Source organism: Pyrus communis, chromosome 2 (assembly GCF_963583255.1).
Source record: "Pyrus communis chromosome 2, drPyrComm1.1, whole genome shotgun sequence".
Classification (NCBI taxonomy): domain Eukaryota; kingdom Viridiplantae; phylum Streptophyta; class Magnoliopsida; order Rosales; family Rosaceae; genus Pyrus; species Pyrus communis.
Window position 1 is genome coordinate 16,506,869 of NC_084804.1, and position 20,298 is coordinate 16,527,166.

General features: G+C 36.9%; 2 pseudogenes; both read right to left on the reverse strand.

The window, feature by feature from the left end:
- On the reverse strand, positions 1-141 carry LOC137727164 (U4 spliceosomal RNA; annotated as a pseudogene).
- Positions 142-405: 264 nt separating this feature from the next.
- Positions 406-16,303, reverse strand: LOC137724867 (acetylserotonin O-methyltransferase-like; annotated as a pseudogene).
- Positions 16,304-20,298: the final 3,995 nt, after the last annotated feature.

A 20,298-nucleotide genomic window follows, 5' to 3' on the forward strand; every position in this document is an offset into this window, starting at 1 on the left:
AGACTTGACCCTTTCAAAAATTCTCAAAGAGACAATGCTGAACCCAAGCCTAAGAGGGAGTTTGTAAATAGTTTTCAACCAGCAATAGACTTGCCACGGTTGGAACCTCATTTGCTACGTCATTGCCCCAAGAGCAAAGATACATTCTAAACCGCCGTTGGCCCCATTTTACAGCGCATTTGCAACTCTGTATTCTTCACTTGACCGAAGTGGGACAAAGTTTTTCTCTTAAATATGTCTCAAGAATCTTAACAATCTAACACATCACACAATTATATATTATTGTCAAAACAATCCGCATACTACAAGACAGACGACAAAGCAACAGCACTAGAAAATTACTTTTGAAAAAAAAACCAACTGAGAATACCAATCGACATCCTTAAATTTAATTGCTGTGTAAATTTATGGAAAAGCTTGAATCACTGATTGGACTGCATGAATAGGTGTGACTGTGTATCGGCTAAATCCAGCCTCTCCAAGAACATATCCCCATTCCTTCAAGGTCCTCTCTTTGCCTGTGTTTGTATGGGCCAGCATCACCATGTCTAGCATCAATCTCACATCTGCTAGCTTGTTGTCTTCTTTTCCATCTTCTTCGATCACAGCTTCTATGATTATAACTTTCCCTTTATCGTTCGGAATAGCTTCTCTGCACTTCTTCAGGATACGAATGCAATCGTTGTCTCCCCAATCTTGAAGAACCGACTACAATTCACGAAAAGAGAATTAGATCATACCTGTTATCATAACATGTGTTGTAAATCAAGCAAGAATAGAAGGACCCCACTTTTTTTCTTCATAATAATAGCAGACTACATGATGTGATTGATGTGATAGCTGATATATTTATTAATCCATCATCTTAATATAATAAGTCATAAGTTGTGATCCCTAGTTTTATTGTGGTTTCATCCGGGATTTTATTAAAGAAGATGACTACTAGCAGGTAATTTTAAAGGATATAATCTTCCTAAGTGGTTTGTTTTTAAGTTTTTAAGCCAAAATGGTTCGTTTCTGAAATTGACATAACTCTTTACTTTGGTCCTTTAAATTTGAAATCAAAAGAAGTTGTCCCTGAATTTGTCTACCATCAATCGTTTTGGTCATTTCTTATAAAATCTTTCTTAAATAAGGAGAAAATGACAAAAATATCTTCAACTTAGTAAACAAAGGGCCAAAATAATTTGACAAAAGTTGAGGGTATTTTGTCATTTTAGTCCTTATTTAACAAAGATTTTTCATATAAGAACCAAAACGATTGATGGTGAACAATCTTAAAGACCGCTTCTATCGATTTTTAATCTGGAGGACCAAAGTTACGAGTTATACCAATCTTAGAAACCATTTTGGATTAAAAAAAACCCCCTAGTTTTATTGATTTCCTTATACAATAAATATACTGACCATGATAATTGCAGCATCAGCCCTTGGAACACAATAGAAAAAGTCACCTCCGACATTCTCAATCCGATCACACTCCTGAGCAACAGACACAACATGAGGAAGATCAAAGTTGATGCCTCGAATCCACGGACAAGTCTCGACCAACAAGCGCAACGTAGTCCCATCACCACCACCCACATTTACTATAGTCTCAAGCCCTTTGAACACCTATAAACAGCTTTCAATCACTGCAGGCACAGCCACCCTTGCATCACAAGCCATTGCCTCGTTGATGAGTTTGCTGTGATCGGGATTGGCGGCAGCAAAGCTCCATACATCTTCTCCATGCACTGCCTCAAATGACGGATTGCTATTTCCTCGAAGTCGGGCACATAGGCCGTGCCATGGGGCCAGCAGTACCGGGCTACTCTCGAGCAAAATGAGCGCAGCCATGCTATTTTCTCCGGATTTTAATAGCCGTTTGGACAAAGGTGTTTGTGCATAACCTTTGGGACCTAATTCCGTTGGCTTTTCTTTGAATATTTTGAGGTGGACTAGTACCCTCATGACGCGGTAAAGGTGAGAAGGATCACAACTTAGAGCAGACGAGAGCTCTAAGAGTGTCATGGGGCTGCCATGGCTTTCAATTGCATCGGCTATCCCAAGTTCAATGGCGCATTTTACCACCGCGATTTCAACAAGCCCGAACACATATTTCCACACATCCACTTTCGCATGCTCTTCTTCTTCTTCCGATGTTATCTCTTTTGGTATCTTCCGTTTCTCTCTGCGTGTCCATCTTGTTGTGCGAAAGCTCAAAAAAATGTGCAAGATCGTGAGTGGAAACAAACAATGACAAGAAAGAGATACGCAAACATTAATGAAACCAAGTAACAAGTACTCAAAGATTTATGCTAGTTGAAGTTTTGTAAACTGCAGGTTTAATATGAATGATTAGTAATCCACCATGATTAAAGAGGAGCATATGGATATAGTGTTTGAACACTCAACATTTAGGATGCACAAGTGAAAGATGGAAAAGTACGAGATTCAACCGCAAAAGAGTGGATGTAAATAGCTAGTGTGTTTTATTTGGGATTTCTAGCATCTACAAATATATGTTGAAAGCTTGGGATTTCTCACACACAATGGCCTTTATGGGGTGGGATACCATTTTTTTTTTCTTTCAAAAAATAGGGATTAGTGTTGGGACCTATTCAGCTATTGCACGTCGAACTTTAACAATCCAAACCATCTATTTTTTTCAAGTCCCGATTCATAGATCATCCATGCAAAACTTAAATTTAGTTTGAGACAATTTGCCCATTTAATTGTTATGAAGAAATTTCAATGTTTCTTAGAATATTGTGTTCCTCATCTTCTTTGAACTCAACAAAATGACTCAATTATTTCCGATTTGCCTTTTGAAAGAATGATCTTACACCTTGAAAAATAGATGGTTCGGATTATTGCCGTTCGACGTTGTGTGAGCCCAAAACAATCCCCATTTAAAACAAAGGGATGTGTAGTCATTCCCTTAGAGGCTTTGTGTATATATATATATATAACATCCAAAGGTTTCAGGCTGAATTGAATTTTTGCAAAAAGTTTTATACTCCTTTTAACCATTGGATTTTATAACATCCAAGTGTCTTTATTAAATGTGATGAGAATGTTTTTAAACATTAAATGACATGAATTATAACTAATTAAAAATAAGAAGGCTTATTATATTAACACCCCACAAATTATTGAATAAACCTCACATACTTAATACACCCCACATTTGCTTTTTCACTTATAAATTATCTTAATACACCTCACATACTTCCCCATAATACCTTCACACCCCACATTCCCAATATACACCTTATATTTTCTACATACACCCCACATTTCTCAAATCTTATAACACTTATTTTTAATTTTCAGGAACTAAATCTAAACATTTGAACGTTTAGTTTGTCGAATGATTTCAAATTATATGAACGTTTAGTTTGCTGAATGATTTCAAAATGAATGATTTGAAAAATGTTTAGATTCATTTGAACTTTTTCAATAATAATAATAATAGTAATTTTTTTTTAAACCTAATAAGATCAAAATTGTCATTGCATGGTGAGGGTAAATAAGTCATTTAATATTAAATTTTATTGTGAGGTGCATTCAACATTTTGTGGAATGTTAATATAAAAAGCCAATAAGAATGTTAAATGAATATCAAATAATTAAAATAATAAAACAATTAAAAATATCATCTAACTTAAGCTACTGGCCAAGAATGAGGTGAAGAAAAAATTTCAGCATCTTCAATAAATGTTGTTCTCATTCGATTGATACATAATTTCAAAAACATATTAAGCGATTCGCTTGATCTCTTGAATTATTTGTTAGGTAAACAAAACGAAATTCTGGATCCTAAATCTTCACTCTTGTATATTTGGGTGATAAATTAGGTTGTAGAAAAATCGCAATTCATTACGTAAAGAAACATGTGTTAAATATTGTAGATTATATATATACATTATACGCATACGCATGCGCACACATTACACATTATATGTTTGTGAATTGGGGTAGCTTTGGTTCATTGCATGGAGAAAATGTGTCAAATATTGTAGATTATCTGTCACGTTCAATGGGATCTCCGCAAGATTCAACCACCCTAGATATACAATGGCAGACATCCTTTTGCCCCTTGGTTGCAAGGATTTTGTCTTATATCAAAAAGGCTGGGCAAATGTGCAAACCAAAGAAGCCGGGGTTGATAGAAAAATTCGAATTCGGAAAGCGAGCCAAAATTAAAAATAAAATAATTAAAGAGAAGCTGAAAGTGAAGATAAATTCCTTTTATAGAAATAAATTATAATTCTTTACAAAGTTAAAATTAATAAATAAATAATTAAACTTCTAGTATCACATTTGATCTGATCTTATCTCGTCTATCCTTTTGATTGTCTAGTTCATAAATATGCATAACAATAGGGTGATGAGCTTTTAACAACTCAATAAAAACATAACTTTATCACAATAAATTGACAATACTAAATTAAGTGTCACGACATCGTACAATCAAGTATCAAATCATCAGCGATAATAATGCATGAATACAATGAAAAACACCTTAACTATACTCGTTAATTCATAAACCAAACAACCATAGCTCGGACATCCCATTATGTGTGTATACCCCTTGATCCCAAGTGACAAATTATACGAACTAACCCAGTAACTCAATCATCCCAATTTCTCTTTTGTTAGTCGTTTTGCCTAAACTTTTTGTTGCTATTCCCGAATTACTCTAAAAAATTATGCATTATGGACTCGCTTGAGATCTGGCACATGTTGAAATTTTAAGTGGTATTTCAAAACACAAATTCTCATCTTACACTACCCTTGTTGTTTATATTTCTTTTAATTCAAAATTACATTTGATTCTTTAATTTAATTTCCTTTTGGTATTAATGCATTTATAATCTTTGTTGACCGTACCTTTAGAAATAACTTTCCAGGTTGAATTCTTATACCACACATTCAATGCATTTGACATCAAATCTTTTATATGTTTGTTTTGATTCCAGTCTTACTTAATTGGACCGTTTGCACATCGCATTAGAATTGGTTTTTACTTACTGTTATTTTCAAGTTAGATGAGAACAAAATCCTTCAGTTTCATGAGTCTGGTTTTAACTTATTGGTTAAAAATCATATTTGAAAGCATAACATTGCAATCATTTGATTTAATTTGTTTTCATTGCCATGACTGTACACAGATTTTTGGGGCTCAGCCTCTGGCTATATATGGGCAGTCGTGAGTCTTTTTTGGGATCATATATACAAGATCATCATCTGTATTCCCTAATCGAATCCCTTATTTTTCCAAGTGTGGCTATATCATTCAATTGTTTTGTATCAATGGAAAAATCGAGTTATTCATCCGAGTCAAGTTGGCTGGCACAAATGGCGAGTGTGAATGTACCAAAAATTATTCATCCAAGTATATCATTCAATTGTTTTCTACAGTTAGACTTTTGAACAATTCGCATGTGAAGTTGAATCTAAGGTGAGCACACAGTGCGGATGTGAACATACACAGGAAAGACTGGCCATGGCCCTGGCCCTGGGCGAGCACTAACACCAGGTGTAGCAATGTATGATGAGCAGGTAAAATACATATGAACATGCCATGACAGTATATAATTCTCAACCACGTAATAACATTTCAAAAATGAAATAAAACATGGCATGATAGCCATAAATCAATCCAAAAGCATATGCGGAAACTATAAAGTTTATATATATATATATATATACACACACACACACGAAAACAAATGCCCACTCACTGATACGTCGATGGATCGTAGCCTCCTAGCCTTGCTTGACCTCGTAAGTCCTCAAGATAAGTCTCACCTATGTGCGAAATAACTAAACTAATTAATTAATAAGGACATAAACGAAAAGGCTAGGAAAAACCCCCATAGTTTGCTCAAATGGAGGGTTTAAATATACAAAAACATTCTACTCGACGACGTGGACCCGTACATGTCAACCACTCGCCAGCCGGTGGCCGGACGAACTCTCACGCGCCGCCAAGTCACGGCCACGCGCCTGACAGATTGACAGAGGAATATTCCATCAAATCTGACGAAATATTATGTTAAATCTAACGGCGACAGTTAAATACCTTAATGGCATTAGAATATTCTGTTAGTCTAACAGAATATTCCTCTTTCTCCAGTGGACCTCGTTTGCCGTCAGCCGCCGTCGTTGTCTGGTTTGCCAAAAATTGGGAAAATTTCACCGATTTTTGGAAAAATTTCAAATCTTCATATCTTGCTCATTTCTCAACCATTTTCAACGCACTTTATATAGAAATGAAGCTCTTGAGGAGTAGAATAAGATTATACATTTCAAAAGTCCAAAAAGTGGATGGAAATGGACTGAAATTGGCTCAAAAGTCTCAGACCTAAACTCGACTCCTTGAAACTAGGTATTCCGACATTGGCTCCTCTCCCAACTTAGGTTAGTGGCCATGGGGAGTTGCGTAGGTGCTTCCAAAACTCTCGAAACCTTGTAACTCGCATGGGAACACGTCGGGAAAACTCCACCCGAGTCGGAGCTCTGAGTTGGACTCAAAACTCGTCCATTTCATGATCAGTTGGTACATATGAGTTCGTCAGGATGAGGGGAGTGTGATGGTGGTAATTTTAAGTTCGATCTATGAGGGTTTGAAGGTGGTCATTGGAGTTGCAGAGAATAGAGAGTGACGATAAGGAGAGAGAGAGAGAGAGAGAGAGAGAGAGAAAGAGAAAGAGAATATGAGTGTGAGAGAAAGAGAGAGAGAGAGAGAGAGAGAGAGAGAGAGAGCTTTCTGATTGGGCAGATAGAAGAGAGAATGAGTGATGTCTGATTGGCTGAGAAAAGTGAGGAGAGTAATTGATTGGTGAGGGAGATAGGGTCACGGGATAAATTTTAAAGAGAAAAACAAATGATAAGATTGTACAATTCGAAATCCGACGTAATCTAACGTACCTTATCAAAAATAGTGTTTCCAATACTGAAATATTAGTATACACGTGTACAAATCTACCTATTGTTAACGCACTGTAACTAAGCGTAACTTTTTCGTTACAAGTCCGATCTAGGTCTAATTTGCACTCACACGATCGTAAAAATGAGTACTATTTAACTATGATAGCGAGAAAATAAATTAAAAGCCGAATAAGTACATCCACATCAGTTTCCACTTCTGCCAAAAAGGACATAAACGTCAATTTACACACTCGGGGAGAAAATTACATAAGAAATTAGGGACGGGTCATCACAAAGGTTGTTAAGCCTCAAATAAATATCTTTTCCAACAAGCGTCAACTCATGCTCCAATTCAAAGTGAACATGCATATCTATTTAATTAAGATATCTCTACCAAGCATGACATCTCAACATAATATGGCGTTTGCACGTATAACATTACCATAAGCTATATAATAATTACTGCTAATTCAAATTAATATATAATATATAGTACCTCAAGTTATTTAACATTCAGATTATGCCTCTGCAATGGTCCTGAAACTTTTTGGTACACTTGTTCAAATCTTTTACATCTCACCAGCTGAGTGTTAATATCATAATGGTTACATATAATTTCCATACCATAATTGGTGAGTACAAAACTGATTTTAAATTGTATCTCAAAATATTATATCAAATGCATATATGCTAGATAAATTTAAATTCAACTCAAGCTCATTGGTAGGATATCGCCACATATAAACACAGATAAACTAATCTCTTCCACATAAAGGATTCTAAAAACATTTTCCGTCCAATGTTGGTCTTCGTTAAGACTACCAACTGGATTTCATATTGGGAATGCATGTCTAATTAGGATAGCTCTAGACATCGCTTCTCAACATAACAAGGTAAGTATCACAGTTGAAATAATACTATCATCATACATGAAAGATAAAACTCACCATACATTATCTACTAATAAAGAGTACCTCTCATATATTTGTACGAGAAATATATGGCTCTTTAAAACTTTTGAATGTACTCCAATTAAGTGTTTCATCATATATGAATTCACAACTACATATTGTGGTTGTCTTGGTATCTTCTTAGCTATGTACCCCACATTTCCAAGTATGTTGTCACCTGAAAGAAGATTTTTCCATACAAGGTCTCTCCACCCCCACAATTTGAATGTATTCTGGAAAGGTGTATAGCATCAAGACCTGCAAACTTTAGCACTAACATAGTTCCACCGCTGTCATAATCGGTTAAATTGGAACCTTCTCGATTTGGAGCTGTCACAAGGGTCATCACAATTGTACTACCCCTTCTTTATAGTTACTCTGATTATAGTATTACAAAGGCTCAACCAATATCATTAGTTCCATACAGATCAAATTGACATCATGCACAAATCAACATCACAATTAAAATGCATGTAAGGAAACCTCATATTTAATTTCAAAATGGTGATAACCCCCCACAATTTCTAATCATATTGCAGTAAAAAGAGTAACCAATTTATTTTAATAAATCACAAGGTACGGTGAAAGAAACATCCACAAGTTCTAGAAAGCCTTAAAATTTTAACAAATCACACCTGATTTACTGTCATACGTATTGGACATGCTCCCACATATAGTGCAGTAATCTTTATCCCAATCTTCTCTAATTGAAAAAACAAAACCCCAATCTCTACCAATTCGAGATCTGACACCACCTGGCATCTCAAGTATTCCCAATCTACAGGATCTTCGGCTTCGTCTCCAACTAGAAAGCACGAGATCTCACCGCTGTATGTCTTGGTGGATTTCAAAGGCGAGGCTTTGGCACAATCACCGTTGTTAGTTTGAATGGGAATCGACCTCTCGAATCTGCTTTGGAATCGATATTTTCCCTCTCTATTGCTCTATTTCTTTCTCTTGATTTGTGTTGCTGTTTGTTTAGAATTTAAGATATGTGATTAAATTTTGTTGATTTGGGTTTGTTTACCTGTTGGGTTTTAGGCGAAGGTAACACAGGAGCAGATAAATAGGAAAATCTAGGGGTGCACGTACGGAATTGCGTTTCCACTGAAGATGGATCTTGAAAGGCAAATCCTTTCTCGGTATGTGATTCTTCTTTTTTTGACGAATTTTGACTTGTGTTTGTGAATTGTTGTAATGGTTTCCCCTTATTTTTTTTAGGATTATTATACAAAATGGTCTCTGAGATTTGCATGATCAATAGAAATGGTCTCTGACATTGAAAATTAATAGAAATGGTCCATGAGAATGTCCATCATCCATGATTTTGATCCTTCCGTTAAAAACGATTTTGGGCAATTTTCAAAGCTTTGTAACTCAATCGTTTCTTAACCAAATTCGACCCATAATATATCAAAATGAAGATAGGAAAGTTTAAAATAAGATTATACCTATTTGGAAGCCCAATGGTAGCCAGGGATGGCCGGAAAATAGCCTGAAATGTGACTGGTCCGCGGGAAAACTGTAAAACTCGCCGGAAACTGGGTAAACTTTAAACGTTCATAACTTCTTCAATACTCAACCAAATCGAGTAATTAAAAAACCAAAATCATACTTTTCAACGAGATGAAGAGAATGGTATCTTTCTTTACTGCTAACTCACCTTGGTTTGGCCGAAAAAAAGGCTCGAAAGTGGCTAACCATTTTCGAGTTAGCCACTTTCAAGCAGTTTTCCCGCCAAACCACAGCGATTTAGCAGTAAAAAAAGATATCATTCTCTTCATCTCATCGAGAAGTATGATTTTCTTTTTTGAATCATTCGATTTGGTTGAGTATTGAAGAAGTTATGAACGTTTAAAATTTACCCAGTTTCCGGCGAGTTTTCCAGTTTTCCCGCGGACCAGTCACCTTTCAGGCTATTTTCCTGCCATATCCAGCAATCATTGGGCTTCCAAATGGTATAATATTGTTCTACACTTTCTTATCTTTATTTTGATATATTATGGGTCGAATTTGGTTAAGAATCGATTGAGTTACGAAGTTTTGAAAATTGCCCAATGAGTTTTTAACGGAATGACCAAAATCATGGATGGTGGACAGTTGCAGGGACCATTTCTATTGATTTTCAATCTCAGAGATCATTTCTATTGATCATGCAAACTCAGGGACCATTTTGTATAATAACCCTTTTTTTATGATTGAGTAGAAGTAAACATGTGTTGCTATGTTGAAAAGTTAGGTTTTTCTTTTTTTTTTTTTTTTTTTTTTTGTTGTATTTGTCTATTATGCTGCCTTTTTATGTGAAACCCGGTTGCATTTTTTGTTTGGAATCGTTGGGGGATTGTTGGTTATTATTGGAAGAAGCATGGGTGTACAGACAGCACAGCACAGCAAGCAGCAAGCATGGGAAAAGGAAAGACAGCAAGGGTGTGCACTCTGGAAAGGAATGTGCATGTGATTGCTGACTCATGGACAGCAGGGAAAGGAAGGTGCATGTGCATGTGTGCTGTTGCATCCGATTACAAGGGTGTAAAGTGTAAAGCTTTCAGCTTTCTTTGTATTGTGTATAAGTATGCCTTCCCATAAGGCTTTCTATGATATGAGAAGTATTACAATTCAAATCAGAAAAATCAACAGTTATGTATCGTAACGGTTTTTCAGTATGAGTTTTGCATTAGAGCTATGTTGGTAGTTCTGTCTGTGCAGGTCTTAATCTCTTTATAACAGTTGTGCCCAGTTTGTGTCATTATTTCTCACTCATTGACGAAAAACTGATTCAATCAAGAATATGTTGATGGAAATTTGTGTTCTTATGTTCCTTCGTATCCTCTATATTGAGTCGATTATAACAACAGCTCCCTAACAATTTGAGGTTTCGTTTTATCAAATATCCAGACTGAGTATGAGTGTAAGAAAGAGCTTACGGAATCTCATTTTGTAGTCTGAGTTTCCTCTAAAGTCCTTATATTATTGGTGGATATAATTGTTTATGATAGAGCTTAAAACACCGAGTTTTTGTTTAGTTTAGTTTGTACACTCCAATGCATGCTAGTTCAGGTAGTGCATAAATGTGTAAAAGTGGAGTTAAATCTGAGTCTACTATTTGTACTCTGTTCTTCGAATGCAGCTTCAAGAGGCCTGCTGGTTTAAACTTTGAACTTTTTTCTCACTGACAACTCAAATCATTGAGTTAAAATAATAATAATAATAATAATAATAATAATAATAATACTTGTGTTCTCCTCATGGGGAATAAACATATTCCATTCCCAACTTGTGATTCTAATTTCCACTTCTTGGTCCTTAATCATCCTTCTCGTCGAATTGTGAAGTAGTAATCTAATGAAATTAATATTTCAAGTCACAAAATTTGATACTTTCTAGCACTTTTCTCCACAGGTAGTTTTTGTATGTTTTGAGTTTTTTAATACAAATTTTCAGTGATGTTTTCTAAACCTGTGGTTTTGGTAGCTTTGCGGTTTACCCTTTTTATTTGCACAAAGAACTTGCAGACAGGGTAAGAACTTGATATTGATTTCTGGGCTAATTAATGATTTAGCTTATAGCATTGGTTTGGTTCCTATTGTTTTATGTTTATAAAAACAAAATCTTTGTTTATGGTATTGGGTTGGCTAATCTTGTATCGTATATATTTGCAGTAATATATGTAGTGGCTCCATTTAGCAGGTTCATAATCTATCATGTGTTTATCTTTTCTCGAAGGACCCCCCTTAATATAATTTTTCAAGAGTTCTATTCACTTTTCTTGATTGAGATCAAATGTATATTTCTACCTATACAAGTACAAGATTTTTTTTCTTGATCCATATGATATGCTTATGTCCATGCAGATAGAGAGAGGCAACAATTGCTAAGGCTCAAGCATTAGGGGCAGTAGTTCGCTCTCAAGGTCATTTGTTTGGAGGTGTTCAAAGAAATGTGAAGTCTTCAAGTGACAATGTCCTTGTTTGTTGGAGGTCTTTAGATAGTTTGGTATTTCTTTGTATATCTCATCGTTTTGTTGTTAGCTTTAGTTTAGTGTACAACTGTAATGTTTGAATCTATGATTTTTTATTTAATTGTTATATTGTAGTAAATGTGTAATTTTGTGTATAAATATTATATAATACATTTATTAAACAATTTTTTTTTTTTTGGAAATTTTTTTAGAACAGGCATTAGCCGTGGCCAATTTGTAATCCACAACGGTTATAGTGCACGTGTTATTAGATCTTAATCTACAACCGGCACAATCCGTGATTATATTAAAATTGATAACGAGCATAACCTGTGATAGAATCTGTGACTTTCTATCACATCCAGATTACTAACGGACATAGTGGCCGTGGTGGATTGTAAGTTATCATGGACATCGACCATGATAGATGAGCTTTTTTCTACTATAGGGGCAAACCTTTACACAGTGAGGGACAAATACAGTGACCTACTCCATTAAATGAGCCTTCCTTGGAAGTGTTTGGTCATCACAAGTACATCACCCCCATTCCTAGGATCACTCGTATTGTTGCAGCTTCACCATAGAAGACAAACACAATACTACTCTATAGATATTGCAGACAAGTCAAATATATAAGTGACAAATAGCAGTCCATTAGAATTTGGAATGAATAATACGTCTTTCACAACTAATTAAGGAGATTAAAAAAACTCAAGCATGTATGTGTGTCTTAACTCTATAATGCATATGTTTTTCAATTTAAGCTATCTGATTATTAAGAAGTGTACCACACAAGAAGCATCAACAAGTTATCCAAAAACTAGCTCACCATGAACCCCCACAAATTGAGGTAAATCTCCAGCAAATGTAGGACTTGCAAACCTTATAGTGCATGCTCATATCACAAGGCTATCTTTAGCACATCACTGCTTTTCATCATAACCATGGTAAGCTCGTGAGGTACTTGACCAATATTATAATGGATTACTGATAAATTGACTTTTGACTATGGAATCATAATAGATTACTAATAGGCTAAATTACACAGAACTACCTCAACTATTGGGTCATTAACAGTTTCATACCTCGTCTTTAAAAAGTTTCAATGTCATACCTTATCTTCGAATTTGTTGCAATGTCATACCTCCCGTCAGTTGTCTGTTAATTCATCTGTTAAATGATGACGTGACTTGAGATGGAGCCCATTTTCTATTAAAATAATAATTTACCCTAAAAAAAAAAAAAAAAAAAAAAAAAAAAAAACCACACCCATCTTCCCTACCCCTTCCCCACACCCCCTTGCCAACATCTCCACCCGCCTCCACCTCATCTGCCCCCAACCCCTTCCCCACCCACACCAACAGCTCCAACCTTCCCCACATCCTCTCTTCCTCCTCCCTCCAATAGCTCCAACCCCCAATTCCCTTCCCATTTTCCCCGTAGGTTGCCCACCCCCCCCCCCCCATGCCCCCCAAAATCTTCCTTCCAATCCCAGAACCCCTCCCCCACCTCCCCCGCAACCCCCCTCTTCTCCCTCACGAGCCTCCCAACCACCTCCCTCTCCTCCACTCTCTTCACCTCCCCTCTCATTCAAAAAAAAAAAAACAAAAGAAAAGAAAAACAAATCTGAACCTAGATTGTCCAGATCGTCGCACCCCACCCAACCCTTCCTTCCCGATGAAGTCGGACCACCTCATCATTCCCGTCGAAGTCGGACCACCACAACTGGTTTTTTTTTTTTTTTTTAAGTTTTGAATGGGAAGGGAGGTGAAGAAAGTGGAGGAGTGGGAGGTGGTTAGGAGGCTCAGGAGGGAGAAGAGGGATGAGGGGGTTGCAGCAGAGGTAGGGGAGGGGTTCTCGGCTTGGAAGGAAGGTTTTGGGGGGTGCGGGGGGACCGACAGGGAAGATGGGAAGGGAATGGGGGGTTTCAGGAGGAAGGGGATCTACTTTCGAATAGTTTTCCGGCCAAACCATGGTGAGTTAGCAGTGAAAAAAGATATCATTCTCTTCGTCTCATCGAGAAGTATGATTTTTGTTTTTGAATCATTCGATTTGGTTGAGTATTGAAGAAGTTATGAACGTTTAAAATTTACCAAGTTTCTGGCGAGTTTTCCAGTTTTCCCGCGGACCAGTCACCTTTCAGGCTATTTTCCTGCCATCTCCGGCAATCATTGGGCTTCCAAATGGTATAATCTTGTTCTACACTTTCTTATCTTCATTTTGATAGATTATGGGTCGAATTTGGTTAAGAATCGATTGTGTTATGAAACTTTGAAAATTGCCCAAAGAATTTTTAACAGAATAACCAAAATCATGGATGGTGGACAATCGTGGCCAAAATCATGGATGGATGGAGGGGGCAGAGGGATGGGGGGGTTGTAGCGAAGGTGGGGGAGGGGTTCTAGGCTTGGAAGGAAGGTTTTGGGGGATGTGGGGGGACCGACAGGGAAGATGGGAAGGGAATGGGGGGTTTCAGGGGGAAGGGGATCTGGGTTTGGGATTTTTGGGTTTATATATATATATATATATATATATATATATATAATTTTTTTAATATTTAATTAATTTTTTAATAGAAAATGGGTCCCGCTTCAAGCCACGTCAGCATTTTAACGGAGAAATTGATAGACAACTGACGGAATGTATGAAATTGTAACAAATTCATATATGAGGTATGACATTAAAACTTTTTAAAAACGAGGTATGAAACTATTAATGATCCAATAGTTGAGGTAGTTCTATGTAATTTACTCTTACTAATAATTTTAATTTATATAGGAAAAAAAACAATAACTAATTAAAATAATGTGTCACTTATCTGTAAACTTCATAATGAAAATGGACCTTAATCCAGCACATCCGGGTCATCTAGGAAAGAACTTACTTTGAACGCTCTTGGTGATGAAGTGGAAAACTTTGGGATGCCAATCAATCAAGTGACACAAAAGTATCGTTTAGATTTGTCGACCTAGTTCTCAATCAAGTGACACAAAAGTATCGTTTAGATTTGTCGACCTAGTTCTTAGTTCACTTGTAAATATGACACAAATCAAAATAGGTAGCAATCGAATCACAAGGTCCATGGAAAACCCCCACAAATATAATATTATAAATGTAAACAAATATTCGTTAGTAACATTTCAAAAAAAATGTTTTCTACAAGCTCAAAGAATAGTAGGTATCTTTTAAGAATCAAAACTACCTTTTGTATACGCTGCAAACATTCTTACTTTCGAAGACACTTTGTAATGAATTGACACAAATGGTTGCAAAGTTTTGGTGGGGGCGTGAGCTTGGCAAGCGTAGAATCCATTGGGTACAGTGGCGTCGAATGTGTAAACCAAAATGTGAGGGAGGATTGGGCTTCAAAGACCTTTATGCTTTTAATCTTGCATTACTTGCGAAGCAGATTCAACAACCCACATCCCTTGCTGCTCGTGTTTTCAAAGCTCATTATTTCCCCAATTCGGATTTCATGCAAGCAGTGAAAACCAATGCGTTCTATTGTTGGCGTAGTCTTGCGAAGCCCGAACTATTATTCGACGAGGATCGAGATGGAGGATTGGGGATGGAGAAAAGGTTTTTTTTTTTTTTTTTTTTTTTTCTTTTGGTTGGGGGCTGGGGGAGAGAAGTGGATTGAGCATTTTTTTTCAAGGTTATTAGCCCAATTCCGCATGGCATTGATCACGGCACCAAGGTGGATTGGTTGCTAATGGAGGAAGGGGGTTTGAAATGGAAAGTGGATTTAATTACTTGCTTTTTTTTCAGTGGAAGAAGCGGGTTTGATCTTGAGTATTCCCCGTAGTTATTTTCAATCACCGGATACTCTGATAAGGATTGCGAAGAAGACCGGAACCTTCAGGATCCATGATGGGTGCAGGGATCCATTTGCTATAGAAAGCCTTATGGAGAGCATGTGTCCTCAGGAAAGTTAAAATCTGTGTATGGTGGGGATGTATGAACGCATTACCAACTAGAGCTAATTTGCAGAAGAGAATGGTGGGGATGTATGACACACATGTTTTTTGTGCAAGCGCGAGGGAAACTGTTGAACATCCATTGCTCGATTGACACGTTCAGTTTCAATTTGGTTTTCTAGCCCGTTGAGCTTGAGAACAAGGTGGCCTTCGAAGTTGGCTGGCACAAATGGCGAGTGCTTTATCCAGACAAAACTTTGAGTTAACTTTGATGTTGCTTTGGAGCATATGGAAGGAAAGAAATTCCTTCTTATGGACCGGGAAAGCGATGAACCAAGTGGATATACATTGTAGAACTCAAGCATGGCTCCAAGAGTATAGAAAGTGGCACGAATCGAAGAATTTGGGGGGATTGGTGCTGTGATCCGTGATGACCAAGGTGTGTTTGTAGCAGAGATGGCTGCACGTATGCGGGGTGTGAAATCTGCAGAAATGGCAGAAACAATGGCAGTGCGAGCTGCTGTCCATTTTGTGTAGGAGGTGTCATGCTCGGCCATGGAGATACATGGGGATGCTGTGGTGATAATTAATGCCCTCCAGGCAACTGATGTAGCGGCATTAAGTGGGGAATTTGGGCATATTCTAAAAGATGCTAGACATATTTTGAAGTCTTTCTCACAACGAAGGTCACGTTTGGTCGACGGGAAACAAATAAGGTAGATCACAGATTGGCCAGATTGGGTTTAACATTAGATAGTCAAATTTCTTGGTTTGAAGAACCACCGGATGTAATCTCTGATATTCTTTTCGAGGATAGTATTCAACATTAATTTTGATGTAGGTCGCTCTTTTTCCCTTCAACTAGGTTGAAATCCCCTACAAGTTTTTTATCAAGGCCCATTGTTAGCACCCTATACATATTCTTTCATCTTCAATGAATATCACACTCTTTTTCTTAAAAAAATAAAAAATAAATAAAAACCATTAGTCATAGGTCAATGACATGTTTTTGTTTTGAACTTAATCAATGACATATTTTTATTAATTAGACATAGGTCAATGATGAGTGCTACATGTACTTTAAGTCATTATATGTATTTAAAATTTGACTCTTTTATCCTTCTCTCTTTCTCTCTATGAATGCAACATGGCCTCCTCGACCTCAACAAAGTCCACCAATATCCCAGTACTAAAACCGAGACCCCAAGTTACGAACTCGAACTCAGACTTCTACCTCCATATTTTCTGGCGAGGTTTTGTGATTTTCCAACTAGGTGAGGGTTGGGAACTCAAGAACTTCTTCCTTTTTATGGTTCGGATCTTATGCCAGAGTTTGAATATGAAAATCCATTTGATTTGGTGAAGGTTAAACGAAAATCAACTCGAAGAAATTTCCCCCAGTTTCTGGCAAAGGACCAGCGATGTTGCAGGTATTTTTCGGTTAACTCTGGACATGGCTCGACCTCAATTAGGTGTATTTATATTCCTTACCTCTCGAGCTTTATTTTGGCTTTTGAATCTTTGAATTTGGTTGAGAAATGAAGCCGTTATGGCCATTTGAAGTTTTTCGTCCACCTCCCTTGCGATTTCGGTCTTCTTCTTCGTTGGTTTTCAATATGAATTCACAGAACAAGAAACAAACAATGCGTTGCAGTGTCTAAATCCACAAACCTATTTGAATCTCAATGCACAATCACAAAACAGGAAACATACACTGCAACAAAGTGTCTGAATCCACAAAACCGAAAACTGACACTGCGTTGCAGTGTCTAAATCCACAAACCTATATTTGAATCTCAATGCACAATCACAGAACAGGAAATAGACACTGCAACAAAGTGTCTGAATTCATAGAACAAGAAAGTTTGAATCCACAAACCTATTTGAATCTCAATGCACAATCACAGAAGAGGAAACAGACACTACAATGAAGTGTATGAATCCACAGAACCGAAAATAGACACTGCAATGCAGTGTCTGAATCCATAAACGTATTTGAATATGAATACACTATCACAGAATAGGAAACAGACACTATAACGAAGTGTCTGAATCCACAAACCTATATGAATTTGAATGCACAATCACTGAAGGTGGTGGGAGGCACGATTTACAATGAAGGAGATGGAAAGGTTTGGTGTTTTACGTATCTTAAAATCTCATTGACCTATTTATAATTCCAATAAATTTGATTGACCTATTATTAATATCATAACTTTTAATTGATTTTATACAAAATCACCCATAAATATAATATAATATATATATATATATATGTGTGTGTGAGAAGAATCCCATCATTTAAAGTATGGGAATTGTTATTAGCACTCCAAAAATCTCATTCTGCACTCCAAAAATCTCATTCTACACTCCAAACTTTCTATATTAGGAAAGAAAAATACAGTTGTGAGAAGTTTAGAATGAGATTTTTGGAGTGTCAATAACATTTCCCTAAAGTATATCCTTATTATGAAAATATAAAATATAGGGTAAATGACAAAAAATTACCTCAACTATTGGTGTCACGACACTTTCATACCTTATCTTTTAAAATTAACAATGCCATACCTCATCTTACGAATTTGTGACAATGTTAGACCTTCGTCAGTTTTTCTGTTAATTTCTCTGTTAAATGTTGACGTGGCTAGAGATGAGGTCCACTCCCTAATCCAACTGGATTAATAAATAATTAAATATTAAAAAAATTAAAAAATTAAGAATAAAAAAAAAAATTTAATGGCCTAGGGGTGCGGGCCTCCCCTTTCCTCCACCCGCACCAACCTTCTTCTTCTCTTCGACAGCCACCAAACTCTTCCCTGTCCCCTAAACCTTCCCCAACCCACCCCCACCCCCCACCTCTTCCATTCCCCTACCTCTTCCCATCCATTTCAAACCCAAGCCCTAACCCTAATTCCCCATTTTCAAACAGAAAACCCCAACCTTCCTCACCCATCCCCCCAACCTTCCCCACTCGTCCACCTTTCCCCACCCGACGTGGGAAAAGAGCTATCCCCGGCAAAGAGGTGGTCGGGAGGTGTCACAGGAGCATCCATGCAACAAGCCCAAAAAACAGGTTTGTATGCACCAAAATCTTTGCCATCAAAATCCGGTCTCGGCATTTGCTGGAGAGCTATGCGGTGATGATTTTGGGGTATTTGGACCCGTCGAAGATTTACAAATTGGCGAAGCTGAATCGGGCGTTTCGCGGCGATGATTCTGGGTTTTGTTTCTTGTTTTCTGTTTGGGTGCTGAGAAAGTGTGGGAAAATTGGGAAAGTTAGATTCTTTGAATTGAATTGTATCATTGTGTTGTGGGTTTGATTGGTTTCTCTGTTTTCTCATCTATCGAATTTCGTTTTCAATTTTTGTTTAGTCGAACCTTGGGAAGGAGGTGGAGATGGAGGAGGAGAGGGTGGCGGTGGAGTGGTGAAGGAAGGTTGGGGGGTACGGGTGGGAAGGGTAGGAAGGGTTTCTGGGTTTTGGGGATGCAGGTGTCCAGAGAAAGAGAGAAGAGAGAGAGGCGATAGAGAGATGAGAGAGAAAGGGTGGTGGAGGAAGGTTGGGGGGACGGGTGGTAAGGGTGGGAAAGGTTTCTGGGTTTTGGGGATGCAAGTGTCCAAAGAGAGAGAGAATAGAGAAAGGCGAAAGAGGAGAAAGGTGAGAGAGAGGGGAGAGAGTGGATCCCACAATTTTATATAAAAAATAATTTTATTTTTAATTTTATAATATTTAATTATTAAAAATATATTTAATTATTTTTTAATTCAATTGGATTAGTGAGTGAGCTCCGTCTCTAGCCACGTCAGCACTTAACAGAGAAATTAACAGAAAAACTAACAGATGTCTGACATTGTCACAAATTCTTAAGTTGAGGTATGACATTGTCATTTTTAAAAGATGAGGTATGAAAATGTCGTTCGACCCATAATTGAAGTAATTTTATGTAATTTACCCTAAAAAAAAAATAATATATATAGGGCTAATCACAAAAAACGTTGGCCAAATAGTGGGAATTCACGGAAAATTATTGCGCAATCATACGCTAACATTATAAATCCTTTCAATGCATCAGTTTTGGTTAAATAAAACTGAAATTAAGAATTAAAAGAAATCATTAGAAATGATATTAACATGACAAGTGAAGCATTGAAATACACACAAGTCGATGATATATGTGTATATATATACTACAAGATATCCCAAACCAAATATGCAGCGGCAGAACACCAACCATAATAATATTGACAACTATTATTTCAAAAAAAATGTATAAATCAAAATAAATATGTTGAAACCAATATGATCATAATCAAATCATTAAGACAATATGCTCTGCAACGTAAATTTATAAAACAACATCCTACCTTGTACTCGGAACAGACAACTGGTTATGTATGTTAGTGGTTACGGTAAGAAAGATAAATACTTTGGATTTAGGGGGGAGGGGGTGAAAAATTAAAAAATTAAAAAAAAAAAATAATCGCCACTATTCCATCGTGGTGTGCATCCATGAGCCCATCATCTGGGAAAGAGAGGAAGGAAATGACAAGCAA